This window comes from Vicugna pacos, unplaced genomic scaffold (genome assembly GCF_048564905.1).
Source record: "Vicugna pacos unplaced genomic scaffold, VicPac4 scaffold_19, whole genome shotgun sequence".
Lineage (NCBI taxonomy): Eukaryota > Metazoa > Chordata > Mammalia > Artiodactyla > Camelidae > Vicugna > Vicugna pacos.
The window spans coordinates 8,948,594-8,968,753 of NW_027328740.1; the positions used below are offsets into that span (position 1 = coordinate 8,948,594).

At 33.6% G+C, this 20,160-nt stretch overlaps 1 long non-coding RNA gene across 1 annotated transcript; it reads right to left on the bottom strand.

The window, feature by feature from the left end:
- Positions 1 to 18,022: 18,022 nt before the first annotated feature.
- LOC140693223 (uncharacterized) lies at positions 18,023 to 19,205 on the bottom strand. Its single transcript, XR_012068947.1, has 2 exons — positions 19,013 to 19,205; positions 18,023 to 18,105 (listed from the first exon to the last, which is right to left on the bottom strand). It is a non-coding gene; the product is annotated as an uncharacterized lncRNA (long non-coding RNA).
- Between the last annotated feature and the right edge of the window lie 955 nt (positions 19,206 to 20,160).

Genomic DNA, 20,160 nt, shown 5'->3' on the forward strand with positions numbered 1-20,160 from the left:
TTCTTTGAAATATCATAAAATTTATTTAGTTTAGTGACACCCTGATAAGTTTTTGTCTTGTTGTTACCCTTTTATATAAGTCTTTTTGACCATTACTAAAACTGCTTTTATTAAACTGATAGTAAAATGATCTCAAAACTTTCCTACTGAGAACAAAAACATTTAAAAGGAAAGACCAAAAAAAAATTCTCTATTTTCCTGCCTCCCTCTTCTTCTCTCAATGATTTGTATGTCTTTTTTTAAAATTTTGTGTTTATTTTATTTATAATTCATGTGTTATTACATTTCCAGCTGTTAGATTCGAATTTCTGTAGCATCCTGCTACTTTTCTTTTTAGAGAAGACCTTTCAATATTTCTTTTAGCATGGGTCTATTGTTGCTTAACTCTTGTATCATTTTATTGTCTGTTAAATCCTTTATGTCTCCTTCTACTATAAAGTATAGCATTTCTGTTTAAATTATCCTAGGGTATATCATTTTTTCATTCAAGTCTCTGAATATATCTTTCCACTTCCTTATGTCCTGTAGTGTTTGTGTAGTGAAATCAGCTGGGAGCCTTATGGGGATTCCCATTTAATTCACTCTTTGCTATTCTCTTGCTTTCTTTAGGATCATTTCTTTATCCTTGAATCTGGCCATCTTTATTATATATTTTTGTGTGAGTGTATTTTGGTTCTTCCTTTTTGGGACACTCTGAGCTTCCTGTATTTGGATGTTTTATTCCTTCTTAATATTTTGGAAGTTCTCAGTCATGATTTCTTCAAACAACTTTGCAATCCTCTTTGACCTTTCCTCCCCTTCTGGAACTTCTATCATGCCAATATTGGCCTGCTTTCTATTATCACATAGGTCCCTTATGCTTTTCTTATTTGTTTCTCATTGTTTCTCTTGTAGCTCTTCTGATATTGTGCTTTCTATTTTACTGTCTTCTAAGTCACTAATTCATTCCTCTGCAGTATATAGTCAGCTTTGCGATGCCTTTAGATTTTACCTTATCTCATTCAACGAGTTTACCTATTCTACTCGGTTCTTCTTTATAGCTTCCATTTCATTTTTGACAAATTTTATATCTCTAAACATGATCTTTTATTTCCTTCAGTAATTTGATCACTCCTTTTTTAAAATCTTGATCTAGTAGGCTATCAATGTCAATTACACTGATCATCCTTTCAATGGATTTCTCTTGTTCTTTTAATTGGGAATGGTTTTTCTGCTTGTCCATCTTTCCCCTACGTCTGTGGCACTGTGGTTTATTTAGTATTAGTTATCTACTGTGTTTCCTTGTGTCTATGTTGTAATACAACTTAGAAAAGAGAAAAAAGAGAAAGAGAGACAAAGAATTTTAAAGAAGTGGGAAATAAATGTTTGAAGACATTGTATTATGCATAATACAAGAGAAAGTTGAAAAACAATAATAATAAATATATTTTTAAAATATTTCAATGGGATGAAAATTAGGGTATGTATAATTGCCTAAGAAGTAAAAATTTTAGGGTAACAGAAAATGGAACAGGTAACAACAGATTAAAAACAGGGTGTCTGTGTCCTCCTGGAGACTGTGTACATTTAATGTGAAGTCTTTCTGTATTCATCCTATTTTGGAAGCTCATCTTCCAGTTTTCAGAGGCACTCCACTGGATCCCTCAATTGTGCTGCTCCCAGTGCCTGTCGGCAAGCAGATCGCTCCTACCCCAAACACTGCATTTGGAGCAGATCTGTTTACCCTGGGCTGGCTTGTCACTGCCCTGCCTGATGCTACAGTGTGATGTTGCAGCCTGACAAGGCAGGAGTGGGCATCATGCCCTCTCCTAGCACCATGGTCAGGAGCTGCATTCCAGCAGAAAATGTAGGGGTCCTGATGCCTCCTCAGGGTGCCAGTCACTCCACTGCTCTGTGCCATTCTATGGTCTGCATCGGGTTTGCCCACCAGAAATGGGCTCAGGGAAGACTGAGGAACAGCCCTGACCCTGGTCTGGCCCAAAATCCAGTTCCTTGTTTTTCTTGGTGAAGCAAGTTCTCTGAGGATCCAGGACAGAAGAATCCTATCTGTCTCAGGCTGTAGAGAAGTCTCCATCTGGCCCTTAAGTCTGCTAAGTCCTCAGACGTGGATGCAGATTTTGCCCCTGCTGCTGCCTGGGTGCAAAGCACCAGAGGGTATGGTGGCTGTGTCTGAGCCCCAGCTCTCTTCACCTAGAAACTTTTGTGGATTTTCAGAGATGGGAAATGCACCCTTCCACCCACAGGGCAAATCTGCCCTGTTGTTTTATGGAGGGCCCAGGATGTTCTGCCTTGTACACTCACAGTGATGGCACAAAGCCCCCTCCATTCCCCCGGATTGCCTCAGTGCAGCCATTCACAACTTCCACAAAGCTCGTGCAGCATGACCCTGCCCCCAGCTTCTTGGCTGCATCTTGGGCTGAGTGTCTGGGCCTGTTTAAGTTAGTTGTGTCAGTCAACTTATACTCTGTACAGATCCAAGCCTTGGAGGCTACCCCTCGTTTCTGCTGAACACTCAGTTGGAGAGAGGAGACCCAGTGAATGATCGCCAGCCCATCTTTGCATCTCCCTCCCTGTGGGACCTGCCCCACTCTGTTTTGCCTTTTCTTCTTTCTTTCTTCCTTTTCTCCTAAAAGATTTTATGGATCATTACCTATTGAAGAGGACAATGTTCTGCCAGGGTTCTGCAGGTTCTCTGGTTAGCTGAGTGTGTCTGTGGATGTGAGTCTTGGTGCATTTGTGGGAAAGGGTGAGTATCGAGCATCCTTCTACCTCACCATCTTGGCCTTCACACCCAAAAATTCTCACTTTATGGTGGAAGATAAACACAGCCTTGAAATAGATGGAAGATATACTTCATAGAAATGATAAGAAAGTGCAAATTGCAATGCTCAACTCATACAAAATACGTTGCAAAATAAGGGCCACAGTGAAAGATATATATGAGATTATATAGTGAAAAAGTATCTATATTAAAATAGGGTATTATACTCATTAATTTATGTATGGACCCAACACCATAGATACTAATTATATAAAGAAATATTAGTAGACATGAAGGAATTAATTGATTATAAAACAATAATTGTAGAAGAATATAACACCTCACTATTCTGATAGCCAGATCATCTGGAAAGAATATCTGTAAGGAAATAGAGTTCTTAATAATATATCAGATAATTTGAACCTAACTGGGTTATTGGACACTGCATCAGAAAAGCAGAACACATAAACTTTTCAAGTGTGCACAGGATGTTATCTAAGTAATTAACCACAAATTATGCCATGAAAAGTGCCTCAGGATCTTTAAGCAAATATAGATTACAGCAAGTATTTTTCCAAACACATAAGTATGAAACAATGCCTCAACTATAGAAAGAACAGGAAAAGCACAAACATGTGATTAAACCAAGTCCTTTAAAAAAAAAACATGAAACAAGGTCAATGATGAAATCACAGTGGTAATAAAATCATACCTAGAGACAAATTACAATGAAAACACAGATTCACAAAATGTATGGGATGCAGCAAAGACAAATCTATGAGGGAAGTATAGGACATTTAAGGCCTTCTACATGGATGCAGAAACATCTCACACAAAGAACCAAACATACCACCCAAATTAACTAGAAATAAGAACAAGCAAATTCCAAAGACATTAGAATGAGAAATCTTTAATTAGTAGGTTGAAAATAAGTGAAATAAAAATCAAAATATAAGTTGAAAGTCCTATAATCACGGGCTAGATTTTCTTAAAAATATTAGCACACTGGTGAGCATTTAGCCAGGCTTATCAAGAAATACACAGAGTGGACCCAAACAAAATAAAAAATGAAACAGTAGACATAACATCTTTTATTACAGAAATACAAACAAAGATTATGAAAGCACTATGAGCAGTTACATGACAACCAATTTGACAACCTAAAAGTAATGGACACATTTCTAAATACATGCAGCCTACCAACACTGAATAAAGAGAAAACAGAAAACTTGAAAGAGCAATCAGTATAAGTTAAATATAATGTATAATTTTGAAAACACCGCTTGAACAAAATGCCTGGATGCCTTCACAAAAACCTCTTTCCCCCCAACAGTTTCAAAAAATGAAGGAGGAAGGAAAATTCCCAAAGTTACTCTATGAGGCCACCATTACACTGATAACAAAACCAAAGATTCTAACAAAAAAATAAAAGAAAATGAATATCCAATATTCTTGTTTAATATACATTCAAAAATCCTCAAAAGAATATCAACAAATTAATCCAACAATACATAGAAAGGATTATACATGATGATCAGTTGGATTCCTTCCAGAGTTACAAGGATGGTTCAACATACACAAGTCAATCAGCATGACACATATCTAATAAAGGAAGGACAAAATTCACAGGACCATGTCAATACGCACAGAAAATGGATTTGTCAAAAATCAACATACATTCATGAACAGAAATCTCATGAAACTGTGTATAATGGGAACATCCCTCAGCATAGTAAAGGCCATTAATAACAATTTATAATAATCAGGGGGAAAAGCTTAATGCCTTCTGGGTAAATTCGGAAACAAGACAAGGACTCCTACTCTCAAAACTTCTGTAACTTAGTAATACAATAAACGAAAAGGAAAAGAAAAAGAAGTATAAGAAACACAAAATGGAAAGAAAGAAGCAAAATTGTCACCAGTAATGATGGAATAACAATCTACACAGAGAGTCCTAAGGGCTCCACACTAACTGTTAAGAATAACAAATAATTTCAGCTAGGGAGCAGGGTACAAGATTAATGTAAAGAGGTCTGTTGCATTTCTACACATTAGTCATGAGATACCCTAAAATGGACATTGAAAGCAATTCTATTTATAATCCTATTCCCTGGAATATCTTGGAATAAATGTAACCACTTATGTGAAAGATCTACACACTAAAAATTATAAAACATTGACAAAGTATTTAAAAATGATTCAAAGAAATGGAAAGATATCTTGTGCTCTTGGATTGAAAGAGTTCACATTGTTAACGTGGCCGTACTATACAAAGAAACTTTCACATTTAGTACAATAAATGTTACGAAGTTGTAGAATTTTCCAAAGCAGAAAAAAATCACTCTAAGTTTTACATGAAAACTTTAAAAATTGCCAAAATGATCTTGAGAATAAACAACAAATGTGGAGATATAACCCTCCCAGATACCTTACTATACTACAAACCTACAGTAGTAAAAACAGCATGGCATTGGCACAAAGATATAATCAATAAAAACAGAGAGCCTAGAAACATTTCCACACACCTATGAGCAATGAATCTATGATAAAAAAGGCAAAAGTACACAATGGAGAAAAGACAGTCTCATCAGTGTGTGGTGTTGGGAAAGCTGGAAATCTACATGTAAAACAGCGAAATGAGAGCATTCCCTGACATCATATACAAAAATAAACTACAAGTGTATTAACGACTTAAATGTAAGACCTGATACTATAAAACTGCTAGAAGTGAATATAAGTGATACACTATTTTTTATATATCATAGGAATATTTTCTTATATCAGTCTCCTAAGGCAAAAGAAATAAAAGCAAAAATAAGCAAGTGAGACCTAAACAAACTTGAAAACTTCTGCACAGCTAAGGACACAATCAATGAAATGAAAACACTGCCTGTGTAATTGGAGAATATATTGGCAAACAATGCAATGACCAGGGTTTAATAGATGTAGGTTAATATATGTAACATGGATTTAGGTTATACAACTCAATTTGAAAAGCAAAATTCCAATCAAAAACAAGAGCAGAGCAACTGAGTTAATATTTTTCCAAAGAAAACTTACAGATGAGTAATGGTCAGGTGATAAAAATGCTCAATATAACTAATTATTAGATCATTGCAAATCAAAACCACAATGAGGTATCACTTCACACTGTTCAAAAGGCCATTATCAAAATGTCTACGAATGGAAAGTGTTCGAGATGATGTGGAGGAAAGAAATCTCTTGTACACACTTGGCAGGAATGTAAATTGGTACAGTTTCTATGGAAAACAGTATTCGGATTTCTTTAAAAACTAAAACAGAACTACCATATGAAACAGTAATACCTCTCCTAGGAAAAATCTGGGGAAACCCCCTAAATTGAGAAGAACCAATGTTCACAACAGCACTGTATTTAACATGCAAGACTTAGAAGCAATCCAAGAGTCCACAGTAGAGTATGGACTTAAAGATATGATGATTTTATAAATAGGCAATGGAATAATACTCACCCATGAAAAGCTATAACACATTGATATTTCAGCATCCTGAATGGACCTAGTAAATATTGTGCTTAGTGAGGAAACTTAGACAAAGACAAAAGTATATAATATAATTTATGTGTGGAAACTTAAGAATAACAAATATCTATGTACATCTATCTATAGCTATCTATTGATAGATGAGAGATAAATAGAAGGATAGATACATAGGCACATGGTAGATAGATAGATAGATAGATAGATAGATAGATAGATAGATAGATAGACAGACACATAGATAGATTGATTGATTGATAGAGACATGGCAGAAAGATAGAGAAATTAGATAGACAAGACTGAAACAGAATGAAAGATATGGAAAAAAATTTATGTTTACCAAAGTGGAAGGGAAGGACAATTTTATGGTACGATATTGAGAGATATAATGTTGTGTACATAAAGGAGAGAAGCAACAAGGATAATCTGTATAGATCAGAGAATTATACACAATAACTTAAAATAATTTAATGTTAAAATTATTGTAATAATTTATAATGCAGTATAATCCATAAAGTGGTTGGAATCTCTATGCTGTACATCTGAAACTACACAATATAGTACATCTACTGTACTTCAATTAAAAATAAATCATCTCATGTATAATTTAGTCCTTTATCTTCTGATAGCAGCTTCCTTTAATATTGATTTATTTTTACTCTTTATCTTTTATGATTACTGTCTCAAATTATTTCTTTTACTCTAGTGTACATTACCAGAATGACGTATATATATTTATTGCCCCTGAATTCCTATTTTATCTCTTTAATTATTTTACTATAGTAGATTTTAAGAACATAACCAAAGAAACAGTTGCAAATTTCTCATGGTGTCTGCTTAGCATTTTGTTCAATGTTATGCAAATTTTTGCCATTTTATATTCCTTAGAATACCTCTTTTCTGCACCCCGTGTAAGGTGTCTCAGTTTTGTTTTTTTCATCTCATTCAGGTTTTGTTTTTCTGGTAAAGTCTTTATTTTCACTTTATATCTAAGTGAAAACTGTGCAATGTAGAGTACTCTTGGGAGAGAGATTCCTTACTTCAGTAGTTTGAAAATGCCATTTAATTTACCCTTGGCCTATGTTTTCTGCTGAGAAATCTGCTGAAAATCTAATGGGGGTTCCTTTGTAGATTATCATAACATTTTTTGGCTGCCTTTAAAATTTTACTCTGTCATTGACTAGCCAATTTGCATGTGACGTATCTTGAAGGAGGTCTCTTTGACTTAAAGTTATTGGTGTTTTGTTGGCTCACGGACTTGTATATCAGTTCCTTACACAGGTTCGGTAAGTTATCAACTATTACTTCTATAAATAAAGCATCAGCTACCTTCTAAATTTCTTCTCCCTCCAGGATTTCACTCTAAAGTGCATTTCCTGAAAAAATCTGAATGGCTATTGTAGAATTTCCTCACTTTTTAATATCTTGTATCTCTGCGCTCCTCTATCATTTCTAGTTTTGTATTGGTGAGTTTGCTAATATCTCTCTTCCACAAAAGCAGTCTGCTCCCAGTGCTTTCTGCTGCATTCTTCATCTCAGTAATTAAGTTCATCTGGTCCTCCAATAACGTTTGGATATTTTTTAGTTCCAGTCTCTTTGGTAATGTATTCCTTATCAGCATTTAATTTATTCCTAAGCTCACTAAACTGCTATCTGAGTTTTGTTTTTTTGTATTGAGTTTCTGTATGACAACTATTTGGATTCTCTATTAATTATATGGCAATATACCATGACTTTAAGTTTGTTTGCTGCAGGGTTGACATTGTGTGTGTGTGTGCGTGTGCTTATTCATGTGTGTCTGTGTCTGTTTTGGTGTCTGTGTCTGTGTATCTGTGTGTGTGCATGCACAATAATGTTACTGTGATTGGTCATGATCTTGGTAAATTATTGCTCTCATGACACTAAATAACAGATTGGGAGTTGGAGCCCTTACTTTTGTTTTCTGGTTGTTTGCAATATTGCACAATTTTTGATTTTACTTACCTGAGCTACCTCTGATAATATTTCAAAATGGCACTTTCCAGTCGCTACTGTCTGGATAAAACTTGTGCTTTCATTGTCACTTCTTAGAGTTCTCTGGTAGATAATGCCACTGTTGTCACTGGTATGGTGAACCCTTCCTTTCATCTGATATCACTTGGGACTTAGTTTACAAATTGAAGAAATGTGTTAAGACAGGTGGGTATTTGGAATCAGGCAAGTGCCTTTCCCATGTCCGGTTTTGCAAGGTAACTTGTCTCCACCAATGTGAATGGGGAGTTAGGACAGTTTCATGAATGTTTGAGTGTCTGAAGAATGGAATTTCTGTCTCCATTGTGGCTCCCTCCAAGTTACCTGTGACCATGATTGCTGGTGCAGTTGGAGGCCGAAGCTGTGTGAACCACTGAGACCCTGTTTCTACTGGGTTCTCTGAGCCTGTGGGCTCAAACAACCTAGTAAGTTGGCCTTGGTTGTAGGCAGCAAATCTGCTCTTCCTTCAGTTGAGTCTCCTTTATGTGTTTTAGCCCACCAAACTTCAGCTTTACACATGTGTACTGGAGTATTGTTTAGTGTTGTAGTTATTTTTGTTGAGATGTGAACGTTTTACTGACTGTAGATTTTAGGGGAGAGACAAAAATAGTTTAAACTTATGTCACTTTTGTCAAAGTATATACTTATTCATTTAAAAGCTTAAATTCTAATTAGGACATTATAAGAACATTAAAGAAAGTGAACAAATCACCTCCCTTAATGTCATACTACTACAAAATATTTTGATTTTCCTGGGTTATTTTCTTCATTGTTTTTCCCACATACATGCACATTTTACTAAAATATATGCCTATAATCCCTTTAAAATCATTTAAATTATTAAAATATTTCTCTGTGTTGTAAATATAGCCCTGTTGCTTCTCTAATGTATAACTGGTAGCTTGCACATTTCTGTCTTCACCATCCTTCTTGTCTGTCCCCAAAGGAAAGCACTACTTGGTACACTATACATATATATGTGATTCTGTTCCTGTTTCTTTATGATTATATCTCTTATATCTTTAGTTTTCTCATATAAGTGATAACTTAAAGTGTTTTTCTCTGTATGACTTATTTTTATATGTACAACGCCCTCTGGGTCCAGTCACATTTTTCCAAATCGCAGAATTATATTTTTTGATATGACAATGACTAAGTATTTATTATGTTATCTATATTTCACATCTACTTCATCCAATCATCTGTAGATGGTTAGTTTAGGTGTGCATCTATCTTGGCTGTTTTAAATGATGATGTTAAGAACATTGGGGGTAATATATCTTTTAATATTAATGTTTTCATGTTTTTAGAGATTTATATCAAAAACTGGAATTGTTGCAACATATAATATTTCTATTTCTAGTTTTCTGTGCACTGATTACAGTTTTATAATAGTGGATGCATCAATTTATGTTTCCACCAACAGTGTACCTGGGTTCCCTTTTATCGACATTCTTATTAATGTTTGTAATTTGAAGCCTTTTTAATAGCCATTTTTGTTGCTATGAGATTATATTTCATTCTGGTTTTGATTTAAGATTTCCCAATGAATAGCAACATTATGTTTCTTTTTATGTGAATGAAAATCATCCTCATGTCTGTTTTTGAAAAGTTTCCATGAAGATCCTTAATCTGTTTCAAAGTTGGGGCCTGTGTTTTAAAATATTGAGTCTACTATGCTACATATATTTTATGGAAATTATCACCTTGTTGGTCTCATTGTCTGAAATTATTTCTTCTGTTCTGTGTGTTGTCATATGTCTTGTAGAAGATTTCCTTTGTCTGCAAAAGGTTTTGCCCTTCACACATATACAAGAAGTAGAAACCATGTATCACGTAGTACATCTAATTTTTCCTACATAAACTTAAAACTGTTATTGATAATTCTACTTTTTTCTTTTCTTTTTCACTTAGGAGACAGATCAGCAATAAATATTGCTATGATATATCTCAAAGTCATTTCTCATCATGTTTTTGTTCTGAAATTGTATAGTTTAAGATTTTACATTTAGGAAATTAATCCATTTTTATCTTATTTTGTATTCTTTGGAAGGAAGTGCTCATGCATCTTCCTTTTACATGTACTGTCCTAGTTTTCCCAGAACTACTTGTTGAAGAGACTGCCTTTTTTCCATTGTATACTCTTACCTCCTTCATTGTAGACTAACTGACCATATGTGTGTGGGTTTATTTTCAGACTGTTTATTTTGTTCCATTGATCTATGTGTCACTTTTAGTGATATATTTTGATGTTTTGATTACTGTAGTTTTGTAGTAAGTTATAAATTCAGGGAGGATTATACCCACAGCTTTGTTCATTTTTCAAAGATAATTTTAGAAAATTCGGTTCTTTCCCATTTTTGTATAAATTTTATTTTCTACTCCTTGTTTTGAGAAGTGACATATGGATTCTGTGTGAATAGAAATTTATTAAAAGTAATAACCTAAGAAAAATAGTAAAATGCGGAGGATAAATCATACAATATTAAACAACAAATGAATTTTGCTGTAAAAATCAAAGGAAATATATATAAGAAAAATGACAACAAAACCAAAGTCCAAGGGGTATAACAAAAGCTTATTAACAGGGATGCTTATAGCAAAATAATCCCACTTATACAAATAAGAAACATCTCTCTCTTATAACATAATCTTACAAACAAAGATGTAGCAAAATAAGAAAAAAATTGTTAGTAGAAAGAAAGAAAGCTGAAAAGTCAGAACATAAATAAATAAAATAATGATTAATAATAGAAACATATAATCAAACTAAATAATGCCTTTTGAAAGATAAATAAAATTGATAAACTTTTCCCAGACTCATGGGAATAAAGGATTACAGATTAATAAGCTCAGAAATAAATGAGAAGTTACAGCTTATATCAAAGAAATACAAAGCATCATAAGAATATACAACAAATTATTTGTAAATAAAATGGAAACCCTAGAAGAAATATACAATTTCTGAGAGAGACATAATCTCCAGAATGGAATGAGAAATAGAAAAAAAGAACAGATTAAAACTAATGAAATTGAATAAGTAATTAAACAAAAACTCCCAAGAAACAAAATTCCAGGTCTAAACAGCTTCCCAGGTAAATTCTGCCAAACATTTACAGAAGAGCTATCACCTGTACTTCTCAGAGAATTCCAAAAATTTGTATAGGAAAGAAGGCTCCCTACCCCACCTTTCTGTATCACACTATTACTAAAACTGGAACAAATACCCCAAAAAATTACAGGCTAAATACTACTGATAAACATTGATGTAAAAATCATCACTGAAATGTTAGCACAATAAAAAATATATTAACAGGATTATATATTATGATTAAAAACATTTTAATCCAGGGATGCAAAAGTGATTCATTACCTACAAATTGATCAATATGATACACCAGAGTACAAATTAAAGAATAAAAATTATATAGTCTCATCAATAGAGTCATAAAATATTGTGACAATTCATTAACTTTTTAAGATTATATTTCTCCTCAAATTGGGCATGAGAAAACATACCTCAACACAGTTAAGGTCATATATGACAAGAACTCAGCTAACATGTCACTCACTGATTAAAAGCTGAAATCATCTGCTGTAAGAGCAGGGAGAAGGCAAGAATACTCACTCTTACCACTTTTATTCAGTATAGTATTGGAAATTCTAGCCATAACTATCCAAAATAAATGGAAATATAACATAGCTAATTAAGAATAGGAGTAAAAGTATCTGTTTGCAAATGGCATCCTTTAAACTGAAATCCTATAGATGGCACCTCAAAACTACTAGGGCTTATCAATGCATTTGGTAAAATTTCAGAATGTAAAATTAACATACAGGAATCTTGCATTTCTGCACACTAGCAACAAGCTAACAGATAAAGAAAGTGAGGGAACTGTCTCATTTACAGTTGCATTACAAAAAACAAAATTTCGAAATATATCCAAACAAGGAAGCAAAAGACCTTTACACAGAAAGCTATAAAATATTTATAACAGAAATTGAAGATAATGGAGACAGATGAAAGGATATACTGTGTTCATTGATGACGAAAATAATATTGTTTAAATGACAGTACTAGCCAAGAAAATAAATTAATTAAATCCAGTGAATATCAAAATACCAAGGGCACATTCAGAATTTAAAATAAAAAATTCTTAAATTTACATGTAAACACAAAAGAGTTGAAATCACTAAAAAAAAAGAAAAGAAAACAAACAATAAACAGAAACATATTTGACAAAGAATAAAGAGGATGTATCACTTTCTCTGATTTGAAACTATAATAGAAAGCTACAGTAATAAAAAGAATACTGTAGTGGAACAGAACAAAGAAAATAATGGAACACAAAGAATCCCTGAAAATGAAATCAGACAGTTATGGTCATTTAGCCCATTACAAAATATGAATATACAGTGGGGAAAGGTATTCAGCAGGCATAAGAAACTGGCCAACATCACAAACCATCAAAAAAATGCAAGCCCAAACACAAAAAGAGTGTATGTCAGTCCTGTCAGAATGAATATTATCAAAAAGATAACAAATATAAGTGTTGGTGAGGATGTAAGAAGAACAACACTGATGCACTGCTGGAGTGAATTTAATTTGTGCTGCCACTGTGGAAAACAGTATGCAGTTTTATCTAAAAATTTAGAATGAAATATAATCCAACATTTCCATATCTGGATACTTATTCCAAGAAAATAAGAACAAAAACTAGAAAAGATAAATTCAATCATATATTCACTGCAGAATTATTTATAATAGAGAGGATATAGAAGCAAATTAAATGTTCATCAATAGATGATGGATAAAGAAAATGTGTGTTTATAGTATATATAAATACACATCTATAATTTTTATTTTTATATTTCATAGACTTATCTATATTTATATATATATATTTGCACACACACAGATAAAATTACAATGGGTTATTACTCAGCTGTAAACCGAATAACTTCTTCATTTGCAACATGTGTAAACAAAAAGGGTAATATGCTAAGTGAAATAAGTCAGAAAGAGAATGACAAATGCTGTATGATTTTACTCATATTTGGAATTTAAGAGAAATGAACATACCACAACTGAAAGGAGATATAGATATGCAAAGAAACAGGTTGATCACAAGAAGGAGGGAAATGGTGTGAGGAAAAAGAAATATTTGACGGAAATTAAGAGAAAAAGTTTTCCAGTTGCAAATTAAATGCGTCAGGGCAAGAAATGTGCTGTATGGGGAATAAAAAATAAGTATGAAATATTTTAAATAGCAAAATACAATAACTAGATATATTCTGGTGATCAGTTTGAAATTTACTAAAAATAGAAAAAACACTACGTTGTGTATGAGGATCAAAAACTGTTTATATATTTAAGTACACTTCAAAAACAAACATATTTTTGAAAAAAATTAGATTTGTAGTTAACAGAGGCAGGGGATGGGAAAAGAGGATTTGATTAATACACTCAAAACTACAAACCGCCAGCTGTAAAATAAATGTGTACTAGGGATGCCCCATAGTAACATGAAAATTACAATTAATACTGCTTTATGTTATATATGAATGTTGTTAAGGGAGTAGACCCTAAGTTTTCTCATCACAACCAAAAGACAAGTTGTATCTCTTTAATATTGTATTTAACTGAGATAATGAATTCTCCGTAAAGTTGCTATGATATTTATTTCATGATACTTGTAAATCAAATCACTATCCTGTACACCTAAACTTACACAGTATTCTACACCAATTATATCTCAAAAGAAGCGGAAGGAAAAATGGAAAGTCAATATTCACATATTACCATGTCATTTCTCATGATTGTTTCTGCAGCAAGTAAACTTGAGTCATGATATACTTATCCTAGGTAAAAATACTAATAAATAAGTGATTCTAATAATACATGAAGATACTAATAAATTAGTGTTTTACCATGCCTTTATTTTCTTCATGTTAACAGACCACTGCTTCTGCAGGCATCAAAATTTCTCAATATACATTCATCTGATATTAGGGAATGGATACAAATTTGAAACTGGCTGCTCTTTCTGTGAGTGATAAAGTTCACTGTCTCTGACCAATGGTCTCATCTCCCCAATAGCATCTGTAAGAAATGAACATGTTAGGTTGCTAAAAATCTCATCATGGTAAAATCTCAGAACTCCTACAATTCTTAACTCTTTTGCAATGGGAATGTAATACTGACAAAGACTTGATTTTGGAAAACAATTTGGTGTTTTCTCATGGTTGTATTAGGGGATGTGAGGATAATCTCTGAGATCCACAACAAACATTCTTGCTCAAGTGCTGGGCACAGAAGTATAAAGGTTCTGCATTATTAGGACTGAAGACTGCTTTCAAAATGTTGACTACGCTCACTCTATTCCAGGTAGTACAAAAAATAAGGTTATTCAAATTTCTAGGTGAACAGGAATAAGTCAGTGGTTCAGTCCCTTTAAATTAGTCAAGGGGTGATCAAAGCCAAAATAAGTTGTGTCAACAATGAGAATTAGAAGAAAAAAGAAATTAGACGTAAGCTTAAATTAAAAAGGAGACACTGTCCTGTGCTGGGCTCTGGGGACTGGAGAATGTATATGCCTCATTCCAATTCAAGGGTTCAGTTGATTGGCCCTAGCATCAGCTCGGAATTTAATGAACAGGTAACAATTAATATACTGGGAGAAACATAATATACCTCTCCCTGATCGGAAGAAAATCTGGTGGCTCAATGAAACTCTTAATTCACAGAGATTCTGCCAGTTGCAGAATAATAATTTACTGATGACTCAACTAAGACAAATTTAGTTACTGCTTAACAATCCATCTTCACACACACACACAGTGGTAGAGAGATTTGTAGTATTTAGTGGGAAGAGTTCTGTAGGCAGAGCTCAGAGAATAGTTTTCAAAGCATCAGCCAACTTTTGTACTTTTGCCAATAGTCGAGATTTTCCCAGGTAGAAAACTACAGTTGGACAAACAATATTCATCTTTAGGATTTCTAATTTTGAGAGTAAAGTGTAGTTTTTGACTTATTATAGAACCTTGTTCAGATGATCACATTAAGACCCACTGTCTGATAAGAGAGATGGAAAATAGCTGCTGAAACAGCCCATCTGAACCACAGACTGCTAATGCAAGCAACAACGTAGCCACCATCAGAGTTGTGCTGACAAACTTAAAAGCTTGATGTTTCTGTTGTAGGAAAAACCACTGCTGTCCAGACAAAACTCTCCTGCTTCAAGTGGCCTCTTTTCTTCTCTTGGTAAAGGACATATTGGTGGGATTTTGCAAGATCTTACCCTGGCCCATTTGCCCTTTCTCCACATTATCAAAGGCTTTCTTTACAACTGGTGACATATTTTCAGGAATCAATGTTGTCATTCCAGTCTTATCAGCTGACACTTTCTGCATGATTATGAGCAGAAACCTTAGACACTCTGACGTTGCCTACAATTTTTCCATCACTTCAGGGCATTTCACATTCTGAAAATGCTTCACCTTTTGTTTTAAATTAATGGGAAATAGTCAAAGTCTTCCATGAATATTTTATATTTCCTAATATCTGCAGAAAATTGGTACTCATGCATTTGGACAAATTTTTAATTCCACCACCCTCACCTACTTCTAGTCCACACATTTTAGATTGCAATTTTGTTACTGAATACGATCACCCCAACCAAGGTCCTAGTACCTCTTAGATTCTTCCTGCGTGAAGGTTAGAAAGGCACAAGTTATGGGGGGGTGCATAAACCTACATTAAATATTTGCAATATCACTGTCTCTTCTGGACAAATCTCTGATTCTAAGAAGTAAATTAATTAGAATGCAGTATAATTATTAGTATGGGTAAGAGAATCAACTATTTTGGGTTGGGTGGGTGATGAAGAGACTGGAAATAATGAAGAAAATGAGAATGGAATGCTTTAGGCCTCTGGAGGCATGAATGGATAAGAAAATAATACTTTGTCTCCTGTATCTACCTCCAATTACTGTCTTGAGTGACTAGTCCTTGGGCTATGAAAAGAGCTAGTTTGTGGTGAAGAGTAAAGACCAAAACGAAATAGTTTGAATACCATGAGAGTTTTGTTGTTTCAGGAAAGTAGATTTTGCTTAAAGTCAACATGTATTTTTCATTCACTAAATTCTAATATGCATCTTGTGGCATGTGCTGTGTTTACTGTGCTGATATCCAAGTTAGACAAGGAAAGGGGGACAGACAGAAAACATCTGAAGGAGGTAGTTTCTGAACTGAGACTGGGAAAGTCTAAGTAGGTAAAAGGAGAACACCCAAAGCCCAAGGATGAGCTGGAGCAAAGTGGTGAGGTTCCAGCTAACATAGTTGACAAGCATTTGCCTGGATGTATCTCAAGATACAGTGAATCATATAGATATGCCAAGGTAGGCAGAGTCCAGATTTATAAAGAAATTAGTAAACAAAGTTGAGTTTGTTTGCTTAGATTTGAAAAGGCATTAAGTGCCACCCTGAGGAAGTTAGCTTGTCTTTGGCTGGAAAATAAATGCAAGATAAATTATCAAAAAGAAAATATAGTGTAGAATCTTGAGGGGAGGAAATGAAAGCACCAATTGGAATGCTTTGAGAACAACACAAAGAAGACCATAGATAAAATTACTTCATAAATTCTACCACATGCTGATTGTGCCATCTGAGACTATATCATGTGACCTTTATGATTCCAGGGATGACATAATAAAGACCATGATCCCTGGGCCGGGTCCTGCATTTATCTTCTGTTGTAACACATCCTAACTTGTGTTCATACTTTCCAGGATGAACCAGAAACCACTTAGAACTTTTCCCTCTCTCCATGTTTTAGTCTTTTTCCAAATTCTTGCATTTTCTCTTCTTCCTTACAAGAAAATATTTAAATTAACTCCCATATTTTTCCATCAAATGTTCATATCAATCAAATATCTCATTTTTTCTTAGAATAGTAACATAGTCTCCCATTTAACACTTAACACTATTTAAAAAAATAAGGTAAATACAGGTACACATCTATGTTTATTGTTCAAATAAGAAAATTGCAGATATTTGTTGACATTTGCCAACCTCACTTTTAATCTTTGTTATCCTGCATAATCTGGTAGTCCGCTGGTAGATCAGTTGTGATTAGGATGACGTTCATATATTGAAGGTGTCTGATGAATTGTCCTTGAAAGAGAGGTAGCTGATGTATCAGCTATCACTGTCACTGGAAACCGTGGGTTTCTCCCTGGTTGAAGTTTAGAAAAAGTCCCTTCATTGGCAGATATGTTATGATATATATTTGGAAAACTAGAATGCTCCAACATCTGTCCAATATAATTCCTCTGTATAGGAGATAAAATGCTGTACTGAGAAGTAGAATTTGTAGTTGTAGTGAAGTTCACAACACGGCCATTTGCTTCAGTGTAGCTGCTTTGAGAGTGCCAGTGGACAGTGGTCAACTCATTTAAAATAGAACATTGATCCACTGCAATTTGTTCTGAGGGTCTAACTGACATTGATGATGGAGGAGAAAAATCACCTCTTATCGAGGTATTTGTATCACCAACTATGTGGCTAGAAGAGGGCTCCCTTATTAGAGGCATGTTTAAATTTGCAGAAGGTAAAAATGAACTTTCTCCACTAGTGTCAGCCACAAAACCAGAATTATGATTATCCATATTACCCCCTGCTTTATAGTGCTTCTTGTTGAAATCTTCAGCCAATGAAGACACCAGAGAGGCATTTTTAATCCCAACTCTTCTTTTTATTCTCACTAAAATCTGGGGACAGCCTCGTTTAAAATTTGGATGATGATAGAACTCCAGCTACAACCAAAGTAGAAAGATTTTAGTAAGAATTTTAACCAAAAGACAACACTACAATAAGCATAACATATAAAACCTCAGATTTCACGTTTACTATCCAAAGGTAATATCATCAAAATATGAATATTGCTGACATTTTGAAGTTCCTTATTTGGAAAATACACATTTAAATAGTACAGTCATCAAATTTAAGAAGTTAGAATTTGCAGTAACGGTGAATGCCACTTTTGAAAAGCAGCTTTAATACCTTTATTTAGATTTCTGCTTAGATTCATAGTTGCCAGCAAAGTTTCTTATAATATGAATACATAAGGCACTGTCATCATTTTTTAGAAAAATTAAGCATTTTAGCCTTAGTAGTTTTATACAATTTTCAAATTTAGCTTTACATTTATATTACCATAGATTGATGCACAAAATAAAATTTTATATATACGTTACCAAGTGGTAACTAAAGTTTCTGAATACTTTGCTTAAAACAGAGACTTCCTTTTCTTCTGTCAGAAAGACAGCTAGACAAGCAGATCTTTAAATATTCTGTCGTACTTTACTAAACCCATAATGGTTAAGCTGTCTAACTTAACTTTTCATATTTCCAGTTTCAAATATTCTGAAAGGGGCATTTCTTAAAAAAACTTCCTTCTTAAAGACATCTTCACCAATCACTATGGAAGTTCCATTATCATCCCACCAGATGGATTTAAATTGGTCACTCCCAGCCATTTTCCAGAGTTTTCTGGGAAATGTCAGGGAACGAAAATAATTATCTTCATCTGGTTCAGGGACACAACGTGTGTAACATGGCCTTTTTATCAAGGATTCTTCAGACAAATTCTGAGAAGCATTTTCTTCAATCATAGACCTCACGTCCAAGTCCCCAGAGATTGATCACAAAATAGAGATCTACCGGATTTTCCTGAAGCAGTTGGTCCATCTTTACATGACACATCTTGAATTTCTGAAGAAACATATGCCAATTCATATAACTTTTTCTACAGCTACTTTTCTAATCTGCATGATTTTGAGCACTGCAGCTTCAAATACTGCTTTGGCAGGCCTGAACAAATAAAGTGCTAGGCAACCACAATGGTTCTCAACCTGAGTAGCTGTGACATCACAAAACGACTGGTATCCTATCAACTCAAGTGTAACTTTCAGCCAGTGTTTACTTCTCATTCATTCAGTTAAAATGAAACATATAGAATGCTTATTTTTATACTGTGATCTGCAAATATTATCCCCACAAAAGCTTTTTAAACAATTAAATATTTGAGTCTTTTAATTAAAAACAATGTCCATAGTTTTGAACACAAATTTATGACAGATTTGTGATCAGAGTATAAATAATGCAGAAAATATATAAAATAATTTTAAAGTTTTGGAATTTAAAGTGAAATTTGTGTAAAACCTGTACAGAAAATGTATAAGAATTTCATCATCATTTGTAATTAAAGTGAAAAATAATTTGATTTGGGAATGGAAGTATGTATTTATCTGTGTACTTTAGAATAAGTAGCTCTATATTCAAAACATGAGAAGAATAAATATCAGTTTATTTGTTATGTTTATATATAAATTTTTAATATTTATGAAATAAAATTAGATTAAAATAATCAATCAAATTTAAGAAATCCCAAAGCGGAATTATTGTTTAAAATTGAAATTCAGTGCTATAATTGAAACAAATGTAATTTAATATTCTACTTTAAAATTGCAAAAGAAACAAGCTTATTGAATATTTACAAATGTTTATTTTTGCCATTCTTTCACTCAGAGGTTTATCGTTCCCTAGAAGTAATAAAATATCTTGTCATCTTTATAATCCATGCACTTGTGGCTTTTCTTAAATGTTCCAAAATGATGTTGATAAATAGACTTGTGCACAAGATCCTGGGTTCAATAAGCATTACCTCCATTAAGGGGCAAACAAACAAACAATCAAAAAACAAAGATATAACTGCATATGAAGGCTGGGTTGGAAAAGACCAGGTAATACATTTTAGGAAGCAATATTTTTCTCAGTCTTGAAACAGTTGGCATTGTTAGTATAATACG